Source organism: Perca flavescens, chromosome 8 (genome assembly GCF_004354835.1).
Source record: "Perca flavescens isolate YP-PL-M2 chromosome 8, PFLA_1.0, whole genome shotgun sequence".
Classification (NCBI taxonomy): Eukaryota; Metazoa; Chordata; class Actinopteri; order Perciformes; family Percidae; genus Perca; species Perca flavescens.
The window spans coordinates 10232662-10250543 of NC_041338.1; positions in this window are offsets into that span (position 1 = coordinate 10232662).

Here is a 17882-nt window from a genome sequence, read left to right on the forward strand (position 1 = left end):
ATTAAACTGGAAAGACCAAGGCAGGTCAGAGCAGGAGAAGACCACAGAAGAAGATGCAGAAATAAGTGAAAGAGAAAAGGGAAAGGAAGAATTGACTGTAAGGGATGAAGAGGAGGCTACAGATTCAGAGAGAGGTACAGAGGCAGTGATCAGGAGGAGGCAGATGAAGATGACAGGGAGGAAGAGGCCTACAGTTACCCCTGGACCATATGGTTTGTTGATATTCTCCTTCCACATAAATTGCAGTACAGTAGCATAACGTCAGTCAGCAGCAGTTTTTGTCTATTTCCATTTCGGTTGTTATAGGGTTAGATATGTAAAGATTTACATATATACATAGATTATCTAATGATGTTTTATGAGGGGCCGTATAAGACATTATTTATTCTGGTACTCTCACATACATACATTCTCCTTTCACATACATATATTTTCACTCTCACATATATACATTCTCCTTTCACATACATATATTTGAACTCTCACACATATACATACATTCTCCATTCACATACATATATTTTCACTCTTACATACATTCATTCTCCATTCACATACATATATTTTCACTCTCATATACATACATACATTCTCCTTTCACATACATATATTTTCACTCTCCTGTAGTCTGCCCAATCCCCCCACACCTACAGCACATTTCATCTCCACCCTTCAAGCACCCCCCCCCCTGCTTTTCATTCACACCTGGCCAGGTGAGAATACAACTGGAGAGGCTTCACCAGCGCAAGGCTGCCGGCCCGGACGGCATCACCCTTACGAAACCAAAATATATTGCAGTACATTGGAAAATATCATGTGATATATTGGGCACTATATTCCCATATATGTGATTTAATATTTATATTTTCCAATATATTGCCATATATGCATATACCATATATGTTTATATATTGATAGCCTACATATAAAAAAAATATATTGCGAGGTCTTGATTGCAATATATTTTTTTAGCGGGTGGGCAGGGTGGGATGAGGGAGAGCTCTAGCAAGTGTGAATGTATAAGTGCTGTATTGTATTGTATTGTCCTTGTCTTATTGTCCGTTGTCTCGAGGACCCCCTCGAAAACGAGATGCTTCATCTCAAGGGGTTATCCTCTTAAATAAACAATTTCAATTTCAATTTTTCAGCTATGCCGAAAGTGTAGCTAGCTAGCCGCGATATTTTCCCATTGTATTGAATGGAACACATAGCTAGCTGCTCCTCCTAACAAGAACCCTCACATTCATAAAAATGCCTTAAATTCAAATCGGACTGTTAGCTTTTGTTAGCTTTGTAAGACCTTGGGGTAGCTGTGATATAAGTGTCGTGATGAAATTCAAACTGTAATTAAAGCTGCGAGCAGCGATGGACGGGCCCTCGCGCCTCTGCGTGCGTCAGGGTTACCAGCGGACACCGCTCCTTGTGACTGTGCATTTGGGCAGCACTCAGACGCCGCAAATCGTCACCAATGAAAAGGGAACTCCCCGCTGAATTCAATGATACCTCACACAAGACTCTACATCATACAGTTCATTAGCTGTGAAAGGGGGCTTGGCCAAAATATAGGGGGCGGGCCAAACCTTTACCAATAAAAATGTAAGTCTGCTGAGTTCATTGATACCTCACATAAGACTCTACCATAAACGGGTCACCATTTATAAAAAGGGTGTGGCTAAGCACAAAGGGGCAGGCCAAACAATCACAAATGAAGAAGGAAGTCTCTGCTGAGTTTAATGATACCTCACACAAGACTCTACCTTAGATGGGTCAGCATTTATGAAACGGGGCGTGGCTTAAACATTGGGGGCGGGCCAAACCATCACCAATGAAGAAGGAAGTCTCTGCTGAGTTCAATGATACCTCACACAAGGGTCTACGTCAAACGGGTCATTAGTTATAAAAGGGGGCGTGGCTTAAGCATAGGGGTTGGGCCAAACCATCATCAATGAATAAGGAACTTTCTGCTGAATTCAATGACACCTCACACAAGACTCTACTTCAAATGTTATGAAAGGGGGTGTGGCCTGATTAAGTGGGCATGGTTAAAGTATAGGGGGTGGTTCAGTATCACAAGTTGACCACACATTATAAGTTTGTGTGTATGTAAATCTGATGATGTTTGTCATATAAGGCGCATTTCCTGTTGCCAGCAGGGGGGCGCTATGACTAAAAGTCAATTTTGGCCTGTAGGTGTCCTCAGGCCTGGACCCTTGTCAATTGTGAGACATTTTGGGCAGATAGGACAACGTACACTCAAGTTACAACAACTTCTTTGTTCATTGCTAAACACTCAAAATGGCCGCCCCGCCACGGCCATGCCCTATGACGAAGTTTTTCTTTTAACAACTTTTCATCGATAAGGTGTTGAGAGGATACAGGCCAAGTTTGAAGTTGATCGGATGAAATCTCTAGGAGGAGTTCGTTAAAGTGGCCAAAATTGCACTAATTTCGAACTTTGAAATCAAAATGGCGGACTTCCTGTTGGGTTTAGGGTATGGCTCCAATGACGTTTTTTGTACATCTGGCAATGTTACATATTTCTACCAAGTTCCGTGAGTCTACGCTAAACGCACTGCAGGGGCTCAATTTCTTTAACTTTGTAGGGGGCGCTAACGAGCCATTTTTGCGCACCTATTCCCGAAACCCTTAAAATACATAAATTTTCACCAGATTTGATGCGACTGCCAATTTTGGTGAGTTTTTGAATATGTTAAGCCCCTCAAAAAGCCAATTCATTTGCAGAAAATAATAATAATTCCTTCAGTTTCAATAGGGCCTTCGCCGCTGTCGGCGCTCGGGCCCTAAATATATTATAGTTATGCCGGCAGCCGGCCGCGGAGCCCCGGTAGTGCAGTAATCCACAAAGCGTGACTTTGCCCTGCAGCAGGCTGCTGCTTTCTCGTCAGACTGTGTGGAGCTCCTAAAGTCCAACACGTTTTTCCAAATTTGCAATTAGCCATCAATTTTCGTAAAAGGGCCCATATTTGAGCTTTATATAGTTGATTTCTCGCATAAAAAAAGTCTCAGAAGTGAATTTGGTAATAAAACATTGCAGTGTCTGGAATATGAGATTCTGTCGCGTCTCAAATGTGTGTGTATGGGGATTCGCTCAGCTAATCAGCGCGCATCTCTAATGTGTGTGTATGGGGATTCGCTCAACTAATCAGCGTGCGTCTCTAATGTGTGTGTATGGGGATTCGCTCAACCAATCAGCGCGCAGCTCATGAGCATACCATATTTGGAAGAAAAGCTCTTGTTGAAAATAGGGCCAAAACACATGGATGCATAAGGGCCAATAAAATATCCACCAGGCCATTTTCAGTCCAACCAATGTTACATACCCCATTAGGAGACCATAAGGAACAGCGTGAAATACCCTATAAATCATTCTATCACCCCTTTAATGTATTTCCCTATGTATTGTTTTTGTACTGTGGGTTTTGTCTCCTTGTCATTGAGTGATTTTCGGTCTTGTTTTGTATTATGTTCTGTTTCCTGTTTTATTGTGATAGTCAGTTTTCTTTCTTGTCATGTCTAGTTCTGCTTCCTGTGTTTTCCCGCCTGTGTGATTGTCTAATGTGCTCCACCTGTTCCCCTGCCCTGGTGGCACCTGTCCCGTGTTTGCTCTTTACCTAGTTTATTTAGCCTCTGTGTTTCCCTTTGTGTCTTTTCAGATTGTTTTGTGTCCGTTGCCTTACCTGCGTGAGTTTGTGTTCCTCGCCCTGCTAGTTTGTGTCCTGGTCCTGTCTATTGAGTTAGTTCCTATCCTGTCAGTTTGTTTCAGCCTTATGCCTTTTTTTGTATTTTTCCCTGGGTTTTTACCAGCCTTAGTGCTGCCGTGTTTTTGTTAATAAATCCCCTTTCTCAAACCTTCTCCTGCCTACCTGCCTGCTCTCTGCGATTGGGTCCTTTATTCCCTGCCTCTACGTTTTACATTTACTTATAAAAATCTTCTTCCTGAATAGGGTTGGGTACCGAAATCTGGTGCTAATACGACACAGGTGCTCTAAAACAGACATTAAGACACCGGGCAAAAATTATGTATGCCATATCTTAAAAATATAGTCTACCATATATTAAACACATTTGTACATATATGTTTCCATATAGGTTTATATATATTTATATTTAATTCTACCATATATTAAACACATATCTGTACATATGTTTCCATATAAGTTTCCATATATTTAGAATATGTTCTACCATATATTGAACACATATCTGTAGATCCATCCATCCATCCATCCATCTTCGTCCGCTTATCCGGTGTCGGGTCGCGGGGGGAGCAGCTCCAGCAGGGGACCCCAAACTTCCCTTTCCCGAGCAACATTAACCAGCTCCGACTGGGGGATCCCGAGGCGTTCCCAGGCCAGGTTGGAGATATAATCCCTCCACCTAGTCCTGGGTCTTCCCCGAGGCCTCCTCCCAGCTGGACGTGCCTGGAACACCTCCCTAGGGAGGCGCCCAGGGGGCATCCTTACCAGATGCCCGAACCACCTCAACTGGCTCCTTTCGACGCAAAGGAGCAGCGGCTCTACTCCGAGCTCCTCACGGATGACTGAGCTTCTCACCCTATCTCTAAGGGAGACGCCAGCCACCCTCCTGAGGAAACCCATTTTGGCCGCTTGTACCCTGGATCTCGTTCTTTCGGTCATGACCCAGCCTTCATGACCATAGGTGAGGGTAGGAACGAAAACTGACCGGTAGATCGAGAGCTTTGCCTTCTGGCTCAGCTCTCTTTTCGTCACAACGGTGCGATAGATTGAATGCAATACCGCACCCGCTGCGCCGATTCTCCGACCAATCTCCCGCTCCATTGTCCCCTCACTCGCGAACAAAACCCCAAGGTACTTGAACTCCTTCACTTGGGGTAAGGACTCATTCCCTACCTGGAGAAGGCATTCCATCGGTTTCCTGCTGAGAACCATGGCCTCCGATTTAGAGGTGCTGATCCTCATCCCAACCGCTTCACACTCGGTTGCGAACCGATCCAGTGAGTGCTGAAGGTCGCAGGCCGATGATGCCATCAGGACCACATCATCTGCAAAGAGCAGCGATGAGATCCCCAGCCCACCAAACTGCAACCCCTCCCCACCCCGACTACGCCTCGATATCCTGTCCATAAATATTACAAACAGGATTGGTGACAAAGCGCAGCCCTGGCGGAGGCCAACCCTCACCTGAAACGAGTCCGACTTACTACGAGAACCCGGACACAGCTCTCACTTTGGTCATACAGAGATTGGATGGCCCTGAGTAGAGACCCCTCACCCCATACTCCCGCAGCACCTCCCACAGTATCTCCCGGGGGACCCGGTCATACGCCTTCTCCAAATCCACAAAACACATGTAGACCGGTTGGGCATACTCCCAGGCTCCCTCCAGGATCCTTGCGAGTGAAGAGCTGGTCCGTTGTTCCACGACCAGGACGGAATCCGCATTGTTCCTCCTCAACCCGAGGTTCGACTATCGGCCGAACCCTCCTTTCCAGCACCTTGGAGTAGACTTTACCAGGGAGGCTGAGAAGTGTGATACCCCTATAATTGGCACACACCCTCTGGTCCCCTTTTTAAAAAGAGGAACCACCACCCCAGTCTGCCACTCCTTTGGCACCGTCCCAGACTTCCACGCAATGTTGAAGAGGCGTGTCAACCAGGACAACCCCTCCACACCCAGAGCCTTGAGCATTTCTGGACGGATCTCATCAATCCCGGGCTTTGCCACTGTGTAGTTGTTTGACTACATCAGTGACTTCCGCCTGGGAAATCGACGACAATCCCCGTTATCCTCCAGCTCTGCCTCTAACATAGAGGGCGTATTAGTCGGATTCAGGAGTTCCTCAAAGTGCTCCCTCCACCGCCCTATTACCTCCTCAGTGGAGGTCAACAGTGTCCCATCCTTACTGTACACAGCTTGGATGGTTCCCCGCTCCCCCCTCCTGAGGTGGCGAACAGTTTTCCAGAAACACTTTGGTGCCGACCGAAAGTCCTTCTCCATGTCTTCTCCAAACTTCTCCCACACCCGCTGCTTTGCCTCTTTCACGGCAGAGGCTGCAGCCCTTCGGGCCCTTCGGTACCCTGCAACTGCCTCCGGAGTCCTCCGAGATAACATATCCCGGAAGGACTCCTTCTTCAGTCGGACGGCTTCCCTGACCACTGGTGTCCACCACGGTGTTCGTGGGTTACCGCCCCTTGAGGCACCTAAGATCCTAAGACCACAGCTCCTCGCCGCAGCTTCAGCAATGGAAACTTTGAACATTGTCCACTGGGTTCAATGCCCCCAGCCTCCACAGGGATGCACGAAAAGCTCCGCCGCCGGAGGTGTGAGTTGAAAGTCTGTCGGACAGGGCCTCCTCCAGACGTTCCCAATTTACCCGCACTACACGCTTGGGCTTACCAGGTCTGTCCAGAGTCTTCCCCACCCCTGACCCAACTCACCACCAGATGGTGATCGGTTGACAGCTCTGCCCCTCTCTTCACCCGAGTGTCCAAAACATACGGCCTCAGATCAGATGAAACGATTATGAAATCGATCATTGACCTTCGGCCTAGGGTGCTCTGGTACCAGGTACACTTATGAGCATCCCTATGTTCGAACATGGTGTTCGTTATAGACAATCCATGACTAGCACAGAAGTCCAACAACAAACAACCACTCTGGTTTAGATCAGGGAGGCCGTTCCTCCCAATCACGCCTCCAGGTGTCTCCATCATTGCCCACGTGCGTTGAAGTCCCCCAGCAGAACAATGGAGTCCCCCACTGGAGCCCCATGCAGGACTCCAGTCAAGGTCTCCAAGAAGGCCGAATACTCCGAACTCCTGTTTGGTGCATATGCACAAACAACAGTCAGAGTTTTCCCCCACAACCCGCAGGCGTGGGGAGGCGACCCTCTCGTCCACCGGGTAAACTCCAACAGAGCGGCGCCAGCCGGGGCTTGTGAGTATCCCCACACCCGCCCGGGCGCCTCACACCCTGGGCAACTCCGAGAGAAGAAAAGAGTCCAACCCCTATCCAGGAGTATGGTTCCAGAACCGAGACTGTGCGTAGAGGTAAGCCCCACCAGATCTAACCGGTAGCGCCCCACCTCCCGCACCAGTTCCGCCTCCCTTCCCCCACAGAGAGGTGACGTTCCACGTCCCCAGAGCCAGCGTCTGCCGCCCGGGTCTGGTCCGTCGAGGCCCCTGACCTTCACTGCCACCCATGTGGCATCGCACCCGACCCCAACGGTTCCTCCCACAGGTGGTGGGCCCATGGGCTGGAGAGATGGGAGCCACGTAGCTTGTTCGGGCTGTGCCCGGCCGGGCTCCGTGGCAAACCCGGCCACCAGGCGCTCGCCGACGAGCCCGCCGTCTGGGCCTGGCTCCAGACGGGGGCCCCGGGCTTCCTCCGGGCAGGGTCACTCCATCTCTACCTTGCTTCTTCATCATCTGTAGATATGTTTCCATATAAGTTTACATATATTTAGAATATATTCTACCATATATTAAACACATATCTGTACATATATGTTTCTATATAATTTTACATATATTTAAAAAGTAGTCTACCATATATTTAACATATTCTACCATATATTAAACAAAGATGTAAAACTATATCTTTACATATATTACCAATACGTTTTCCCATATAAATGGGAATACATTATGGTGGATATTTATAAATATAAATTAGCATATATTTTGGAATATATGAAAGTGGCAATAATTTGTATATTTTGCAATATATTGCAATATATAATATATTGTATAATATATGTATCATCAATATATTATTCCATGTTTTTTCAATATATAATATTTTGTAAAATGTAATGGAAAATAATATATTGTAATATATTACAATATATTTCAAGTAATATATTGGTAAATATATTTTCCTTTCGTAAGGGCAGCCCCAGGGTCTTGAAGACCTGCGCCAGTCAGCTGTCTGTTGTTCTCCAGTATATCTTCAACCTGAGCCTGCAGAGGGTGCCACTGCTGTGGAAGACATCCTGCCTTGTCCCGGTCCCCAAGAAGTCGACTCCATCTGGCCTCAAGGACTACCGCCCAGTGGCTCTCACATTCCATGTGATGAAGGTGCTGGAGAGGCTAGTCTTGGCCTACCTGAGGCCGCAGGTGAGATCTTCTCTGGACCCTCTACAGTTTGCCTACCAGCCTTGTCTGAGAGTGGACGACGCTGTCATCTGTCTTCTGCAGCGAGCTCATTTGCACCTGGATGGCGGTGGCGGCACTGTGAGAATTACATTTTTTGATTTCTCCAGTGCATTCATCACCATCCAGCCACTGCTACTAGGTGAGAAGCTGCAGATGATGGGTGTCGGTGCATCTCCTGGATCACTGACTACCTGACAGACAGACCACAATTTGTCCGTCTGGACCATGCTCTGTCTGATGTGGTGGTGAGTGGTATGGGGGCCCCACAGGGGACTGTGCTGTCTCCTTTTCTGTTCATCTTATACACCACAGACTTCCAGTACAATTCAGAGTCATGTCACCTACAGAAGTTTTCTGATGACTCTGCTGTTGTTGGGTGTATAAGGGATGGACAGGAGGGAGAATACAGAGTGCTGGTGGACGACTTTGTGGAGTGGTCTGGTAAGAATCACCTGCTGCTGAAAATGGATAAGACCAGATAGATGGTGATTGATTCAGGAGGAAGGGAACGGCTCTGCAGCCCCTTTGCCTTCTGGGTGGAGATGTGGACATGGTTGGGGAGTACAGATACCTGGGTGTCAACATTGAGAACAGGCTGAACTGGAAAATCAACCACACTGCTGTTTACAAGAAGGGGATGAGCAGACTCTATTTCCTGAGGAAGCTGAGATCCTTCAACATGTGCAGCAGAATGTTGGAGATGTTCTACCAGTCTGTTGTGGCCATCTGCTGGGGCAACAGCATCGGAGCCAGCGACACAAACAGACTGAACAAACTGATCAGGAAGGCTGGCTCCGTTATTGGCTGCAAACAGGACACATTTGAAGATGTGGTGGAGAAGAGGTCACTGAACAAACGGTTATCTATAATGAATAACCCCGACCACCCTCTCCACCCCACACTGGTCCAACAGAGGAGCACCTTCTCTACGAGGCTCTGACAGCTTCAATGTCGCACGGACCGCTACAAGAAATCATTCCTACCACAGGCAATTCAACTTTTTAACACTGTGTTAGATAAGACTCATATACATCACAACTGTACTAAAGGCACCTTGCACAATAGGTTTATCTACAGCTTTATCAATACTAGTTAAACAGTTGAACATTTTTATTCCCAACTTGTATATATTTAAAATTATTTGTTCTTATATTCTATCCTATTATTATTTCATGTATACTGTATCCTATTATTTCATGTATATTCTGTATGAGTGCTGTGTGTCTGATATTTTGCTACTGCAACACTGGAATTCCCATTTTTTGGGATCAATAAAAATCTATCTATCTTTCATTCTCACATACATATATTGTCTTTTCACATGCATATATTTTCACTCTCACACACATACATACATTCTCCTTTCACATACATATATTTTCACTCTCTCATAAGAATATGTTTTTAACTCACACATTCATACATTTTACTCTTATATTTCTATATTTTAACTCACACACAAACACATTTTTCTTTCATATTTCTATATTTAACATATATTCATACATTTTTGATCTCATACACATGCAGTAAAATTTTTAAATAATATATGTATAAGAAGAAATGCATGCATGTATGCATGCAAAATATGTCTGTGAGACGAATGTGTGTGTTTGTGTGTGTGTGTGTGTGTGTGTGTGTGTGAAAGAAAGTATAGTGGAAACAGGAGTATAGTAGAAATGGATGGCAGAACATTTCTCGCTCTGTGATTGGCTGTCAACCTCACACTGTGATTGGCTGAGAAACTCGAGCAGGGTCATGTTAAGGTTGCGATAAGCATGGACAGAGATAAGGACGAACTTCTGCCGGTGAAACTATTAAGAAGACGTCGCTAAACAATGTATTTCGAATATCCAATCTTAAACTATCTTCACCGCGGTCCAGGCAATGACTGTTGTTCCTTCGCTTCATCGCACGTAACCGCCATAGTGACCGTCAATAAAATACTGTCTAGTTTACACAAAACCAATTTTTGCTCAACTGATTTATGTGAACTGGTCATATTGAACATGTTTATAATCTAAAAATGAAGGGCAAACAAATATTTAATTAAAAAATTATGAATTTTTCTCCACACTTTACCTCTCCTTAGCACATGGCATTTGAATATGGTTTTAGAAAACTCTGTCCTGAAGTATAAGTGGCCTCAATAAGAAATGTAAAAAAGAGACTTTAGAAATTGAATCTTCCATGCTGTGAATGCATAATACATTACAATTATAATATATTTCCTGGTGTGTGATAGGTCATTAGTTTTTGGGGGGTAGTGATGGAAAAAAAACCTCACTCAAACTGAACTCAAAAATTGGCATCCCTTCATTGAGGACCAATAGAAAAAAGTGTTTTTGGTATTGCTTTTAAGTGCTTTTCCCTGGGATTTTTTGTGTCATTATACTATAAAATGTAAATCACAACTACAGATCATTGTCACTTTGTTCAGTGCTAAGTGTCAAGTAGCATTTGCAATCCTAATATTGACAGTGCCAAATTTTAAGTAAAAAGGGGTGACATTATTTGTGGGAAAGCCTTTTCAGATTTTTTGTTGTATGGTATTGCTGTTTCATTAGCTTAATTTAAGTGAATCAAATGGTTTAATGTAGGCCTAGCCTACACTGTCACCAGTTTTAGTGAAATGTTGAAGGACATAAATCATTGAATGACAGCAAACTTTATTGTTGTTGTAGAGTTCTAGAAATAAAATAGCCTATTATGTGCCATGTGTTATGGGTTAATAAAATGATGAATATCAAGTATGATGTCTGCTTTGTTTTGTAGGGCCCAAATTCACCATCACAATACTTTCAACAAAGATGTCATCCTTCTTTCGAAGTCATCAAGCAATGTCGTCGTCAAGCATTGCACTAAACAACGGTTACATGAACACAGACATATATTGAATGGGTTTAAATTCCAGAAGTCTTGGGACCAGAAGACTGGCACTGAACAAATAAGGGAAGCCTTTGGAGAAAATCTGTCTGCTGAGGTAAGCACTTTTAGTTTATTGGCTATATCATGTCCAATCATAACTTCCAATGTGTGTTGTGCATTTTGGCATTGATCCCAAAAATAAGTTCGCAAAAATCGATTCAAATCGAGATTCAAGCTCTACAGATTCAAAATTGATTCATAGAATTACAAAAATCGATTCATATTTTTTTTTCTTGTTTTGACACTATTGTCCTGACATGACATTACCTCGCCATTCCCATAGATGGCGCTGCGTCACATTCACACTTACGCCTGGGCACTCTTGTCATGATCAGAAGAAGAACGAGCGCAGCGGAGGTACTTTAGTCGGTGCAAACAATGGCAAACCTCACAGAAAGAATTATTCAACCTGCTCCATCCAAGCCCCCAGGAAGAGCGCTATTTCTAAAAGCCATCATGGGCTTAGTGGATAGGGGTGGTACTGCACCCCATGGCCCAGAAAGACTTTTCACATAGACATTGCATGTAAGTAAGTAAGTAAGTACGTAAGTAAGTACTTACTTACTTACATTGCATGGCGAAAGAAACGTCTATATTTCGGCGGATAATTTGTTTTGAGGTATATCAACCTACCAGCCCGAACACTGAAAGTGTCCTTCTTTAAAATGTCACGTTTTTAACATTTTTAACATTCACTAGAAGCGAATCCAGAATTATTAAATTTGGCATGATGAACGCGCATAATGGACGTGAGCAGAGTTGCGGGACTGCGCCCGCCCGCTCACATGACTGTTCTCTCGAGCTCATGTAGCTAGCTGTAATAATGGATATAGATAATGGTTGTAATTCACCATGTGTTCTATTAATACATTCATGGTATTATCTTATGAAGTTATGATACATCTGAGGGATGTATGTATGCTGTAAAGCCTGTTACGTGGATGTAATGTCATTAGCGTTTCCAAAACTGGCGGGGCTATTGGCTAGCTAGCTAGTTGCTAACATCAGGGGTAGCTAGCATGGCTGTATTAAGATCTATACATAGCTAGCTATATGCCTACATAATGTTACTACAGACATAGTGATTACATCGCCTTAGTTCTATGATACATCGGAGGGCCGTATGCTGTAAAGCCTGTAACGTGGATGAAGGATGAAGCCATGGATGAGCTTTGTTCTACTACTGTGTATATATCTATGCTAGCTAGCTAGCTTGCTATTAGCACGACATAATTATGAAATCTCCTTGGTTGTCTAGCTAAATACATCTATTGTTTATTTAGCTAAGCATGTAAACAATCGGGAACAGCGAAAACACAAGGTTTAACGTTAGTGAATATTTTAGACAATGAAAACGGCAAATTCAATTAGTTCGCCAATTGTAAGAGACACGAGCGAGAAGCTCATGAACGAGCTTGTTGCTACCGGTTGCTAAGACAACACAAACAAATTGTTGCTAGTGTGCATGTCCATCGTGACATCATGGGCCAACAATGCGGAAGATCCGAGCTCCATGTTTGCTTCGTGCGCTTTTGAGCACTCTCATTGGAACGTATGGGGCTTCCCACTGAACACTGTATCCAGTTCTCTTAATACATCCATGGCTCCATCCCATGGATGTATTAAGAGAACGCTCCATCCTCATTGAAGGCGAGAGTTTGGATTCATTTTGGCTTTTATAACCTCGAGGGGAAGACGGAACTTGATAGGAATCATGCTATATGCAAGCTTTGCAAAGCAAAAGTTAAGTATTTTGGAAACACCACAAACTTGAGAACTCACATGGTATGGCATCACCCAGAGATTAACATTAAAGATGTGGACAAACAACAACCTAAAGTACCTCCTCCTGACGTGCCAGTTAACCAACTCACTCTCTTTCAGTGCTCTAAACTCCCACCGTTGCGTCAGAGAGAGTGTTCTCAACTGCTGGAGACATCGTAACTGCTTCTGTTTATGCAAAAGAATCCACAGATTCCAGCCAGTGGTGGACTATGAACTGGTTACACACACACACGTACACCTAAATGTGTATCCATTATGTGATTCTGACAGATCACAAAAGTTCTGTTGAATGGACTAGTAGTTGCCAGTTCTAAAAAGAAAGGGTCTAATTTTAGGAAGTTCAATGTGCCCAGTCAAGTTCACATTTCAACAGTCAACTTGGTAGCTGAAGTACTCCTTAAACCACATTTAGCAGTATTTTTTGTTTGATCTGCGTACAGCACTTTAAAGCTAAATGTAAAAGCACTTTTTATTTAACAGTTTTATACTTGAATTAAATGTATTTGAAAGCTGGCCAAAGCTTAGCACATTTGCAGTTTTTAGTTGGAAAAGCTTTTTATTTTTGTATGAAGACATATAAAGTAAAATCAAACTACATTTAATTTGTTGTATTTCTTTTCTTTTAAATTGTATGTATACTGCAATTACATGGGAAAAGTAACTACATTTACATGTGAATCGTGTTTTTGAATCGAAAATCGATATTGAATCGAATCGTGACATTTTATGAATCGTACACCCCTAGTAGAAGTAACTCGGAAATATAAAGACAAATCTTGATGTTTCCAGGTACTGGATGATGATCCTTTTAAGGATGATAGCAGCAATGACTAGGTCTGTCGTGATAGTCAATAAATCAATTAATCGCATGATAAATAAATGAGCTTGATAATTTTTCCGGCCGGATAATTTTGTTTTCCTCTGTTGCCACGGTATCAGAAATAGGGCAGATGAACAACAGGGTTTCCGCTATGTACATGTAGGGTGCACCGCCGCTCCTTCAGCTGTTTATGAAAAGTCATAAAGTGGTAATTACATGACTCTGCAGAGCCGTCTGCTCTACTGAACACTAGCAAACTGTCATCCGCTCTCTCACCCCTTTACGCCGCCTTCACACTGGCAGTTGAAATCAGCTCCGATACGGCTTTGAAACGGCCGGAAGTCATTCATTTCCTATGGAGATTCGCAGATCGCATGCGAATGGGTCGAACCGGGTCCGAACAAGTGCGGTTCAAAAAAAATCGTGTCAGTTGGTCATCCGGATGCCTTCAAAAAATTTAACTCTTGCGAAAAGCTACGGACGGTTCCTATCCGACGGAAGTTAGCGTTGCCATGGTACTGATAAACAAACCTGCTAATGCTAATTGGTTAGCTAGCAACAGACGTCTAACTATTGACATTATACCGCTATATCACATTTAACCGACCTGACATGTCAACGTCCTGGGCAACTTTACTCCACGCAGCAGCCTTTCTATTTATAGCTGTATAAGAGAGGTCAGAGAGAATCGGACATTCAGACACTTATCAGTCCTTCTAGTTGTTCTGCCATTTTTGTAAATCGCTTCCGAAGCTTTTCAACGTGTAGTACGATGTCCACTGGGGGCGTATTGCGTATTACGGAGCTGATTTCAACTGCCAGTGTGAAGACGGCGTTAGGGTGAGCAACTGGAACAGTGAGCAACTGGAACAGTGACACAACGTCATGACTCGCAAAGTCATGGCAACCAAATAAACAACAGGGCGAGTATTACTTGTCAGTTGTCACTCAATTTTAGGCAAAGTGACAAACAGCGACAAAAGCCGTGGCATGAAATCCACACTCACGCGGGTCCCATGAAATATGACAGCTACAGTTTATTGAATTTGATGAATTTACAGTTTATCAGACCCCAGATGAGACAAGAAGCTAACGTTAGCAAGCGCTGCGGTGACGGTCCCTCTGCCTCTAACTCCCGTTGCAGGAGAACACTGTATTCCTCAGATACGCTGTATTAACGTTACTGTTTTAAAACCGTTTTCCAGGTTAGTGGGGGTGCATAGCGCTCAAAACCAACATGAAAAACGTAGTAATGTTCACTCAGCATTTTGTTTTGTTGTTAAACTGTGTGTAAAATGAGCGGTGACGTTAAATCACTGGTTTCAGGTAATGGCACCCTATGGACTACGGTACTGTCTATTTGCTGGATGGTTTCAAGCTAACCGTCGGTAACTAACATTAGCAGATAAGCCTGTTGACAGCGATGTTATTGTTCATATTTTGCCACAATTTTTCTGACCATAGTAGTGGTCATAGTGACTGAAAGTGTGATGTGAGATGCTAAAAAGAAACTACACGCTGTTTTCAGGTAAAGTTAACATTTTGATTGTGTTTGGTTTTTATTCCAGTGCATTTTTTGTTTACAGAGACTGAGAGTCCATTTTATTTATTGTTTTAAATAGTTGTTTTATATTCTTTAGAAATGAAGCTCAGCGAAAATTCTTTCAGGAAGACGTCATTAATCCAATCACTACTCATTCTTCTTAAATCAAATCAGTTTGATTTCAGTTTAGAAGTGACGCTTTCAGTTAAACCAATCAGACTTGGCCACGAAATTCAAGGGCCAATCACAGCCTTACAACTCTGCTTTAAATCTGTTCTCTCCCTGTGCTGTCAGCTGTTGTTTCAGGCAAAGTGCTCAAACCTCCACCTCCCCTGCCGCCTCCGGTCCTCGTGTTTCTCCCGGCTGACCACTCCGTTGCCTCTTCGGTCTGGTCTCCGGTCTCCTTCTCTGCCGCCACCAGTGTCTAGACTCCATTGGGGGTTATGTTCCTGTTCTCTACCCCTTTAAAAATATTATTAATTCGATGTAGTCTAATCTCCAAAAGACTTTGTACATTTTATATTACAGTTGTACAATAAATATTTTGCATATCTGCAAACGGAGTCTCTCCCGATTGAAATAAAACTTTGAAAAGGTGTACCTGCATTATTATGCCATTATCATTATATTAGATGAAAATGGTCTCTCAACGACAATATTATCATTTATTGCAATAATTTCTGAGACAATTTATTGTCCAGCTGCGGTCCTCATCTCTAACACAAGATAGACACTGTTATGCATCTTCAGACAGTTTGACCAGTCCAGCAACTGCCTCCCATTCAAACAGTACTTCTGCAGTTAGTCTTTTGCCTCATCACTTGGACGTGAAGTCTTATTCACTCATACTCCAGCCTCAACCTACAGCAGTATCTCACCTAACACCACCATTTCAGCAAGCAGTTCTTTTAATCAACCGCCAGTATGTCATTCCACCAGTCAGCCTTCTACCCTACCATTTGGAGGAACAACTTCAGTTGATCCAACCCTGGTCCTGACTTGGCCAAACAGTACAAGCTCACCCTACCAAAGCAGCACTCCAGAAAGTCATTCCTCTGAGTTACCCTCTACCTCAACACACCATCAAGCAACGAACTATGATAACTACTTTTCAATAATGTCTGTACTGTCTGACCTTTCCTCTGATGAAGAGGAACAGAACCAGGCTATACTTGCAAGCTTGCATAGTGAAAGATTAGTACAAATGTAAATGTTTTAAGATTTAGAACCTTTTCATTTTGTACTATTATTGATACTTGTTAACATACCTGACAATTTTACTTAAGTTTAAATTTGTCAATGAACAATACACATGATACACTCCTAAAACTGCATTGTATAATGTAACTTATTTAATTGATCTTGTTTCTAGGAGCACAGGATGTTGGATGCCAGCAAGAGATATCTTGCAAGATCTTGCAACAAAAATAACCCAACAGAAGAGATGCCAAGTTGAAATGAACTGTCTGTCATCCAACAGTCTTGGATGGAGCCATCAGACGTTTTAAACGAGGGACATATGATCCATGTCACACTATTTCTGTCAGATTTTCTGATGATATGGGAGTACCTGAAGAGGTTGTGGACTTGTGTGGACCAAGAAGGGAATTTCTAACACTGCTTATGGAACTTTGCCCAGATCTCAAATGTTTGAGAGAGAAGATGGCAAAATGAACTTGGCCTTTGACAGTACTGGTATGTATTGATTGTGAACTCATCATTTAGGTGCTGAACCCCAGAAAAGTTTCACTATATTTTGTGTGATGATACCTAACTTTGTACACATGCTTTTTGTAGACATGCTTTTTTTTCTGTAGCCATGAGAGAGGACCGGTACTTCATTGCAGGCAGGGCCATTGCAGTAAGCCTTATACACGGTGGTTCCTCCCGCAGGCTTTCTGTCCCCAACTCTCTTCTCTTGCCTTGTTGACGACTGTTGCAGATAGTGACCTACGTGACAAAATCAAAAGGGTACATTTTGTCTGTTTCTAGTGTGGCAGAGAAGACATTTATTTACAACAGTTTTAAATGTTTGTTTTTTTTCTATTTGAAGGTCATAGAGTGTAAAGCATTTGAAGAACTGCTAGCAATAACAGAGCCACTTGAGGAGTATTTGGTCAATGCTTGTAGACGACATCCTGATGTTTCAAGTGATGCACAGAGTGCGTGGTCCTTTCGAGAGGTAAATTGTAATCTTTTTTCAAGTCTTCTTTGCCTCTCCAAAGCTTTTTTTTACATAGGGCAAGCATGTACATTCAGCTTTTAAAAACAAATCATAGATAAACATGCTGAGATAGGCAACATGTGTAAAAGGTATTGGTGTTTTTCAGAACAGACTTGTTGGAATGGAATATAATATTCATAACAGAACGGACAAACTTAACAGCCTTACGCATTTTTATATATATATAGTGGATGCCTGCCGCAAATACATGCACCCGTTGGAAGACGAAGAAGTACTAAAGAATAAATAACTAAATACATCTTCACCTCATCACTTGATATGGTAGCACGGTGGCTCAGTGGTAAGCACTTCTGGGAAGGTTCTGGGTTCAAATCCAGGTTGTTCCGGGCCTTTCTGTGTGGAGTTTGCATGTTCTCCCCGTGTTTGCGTGGATTTCCTCTGGGTGCTCCGGTTTACTCTCAC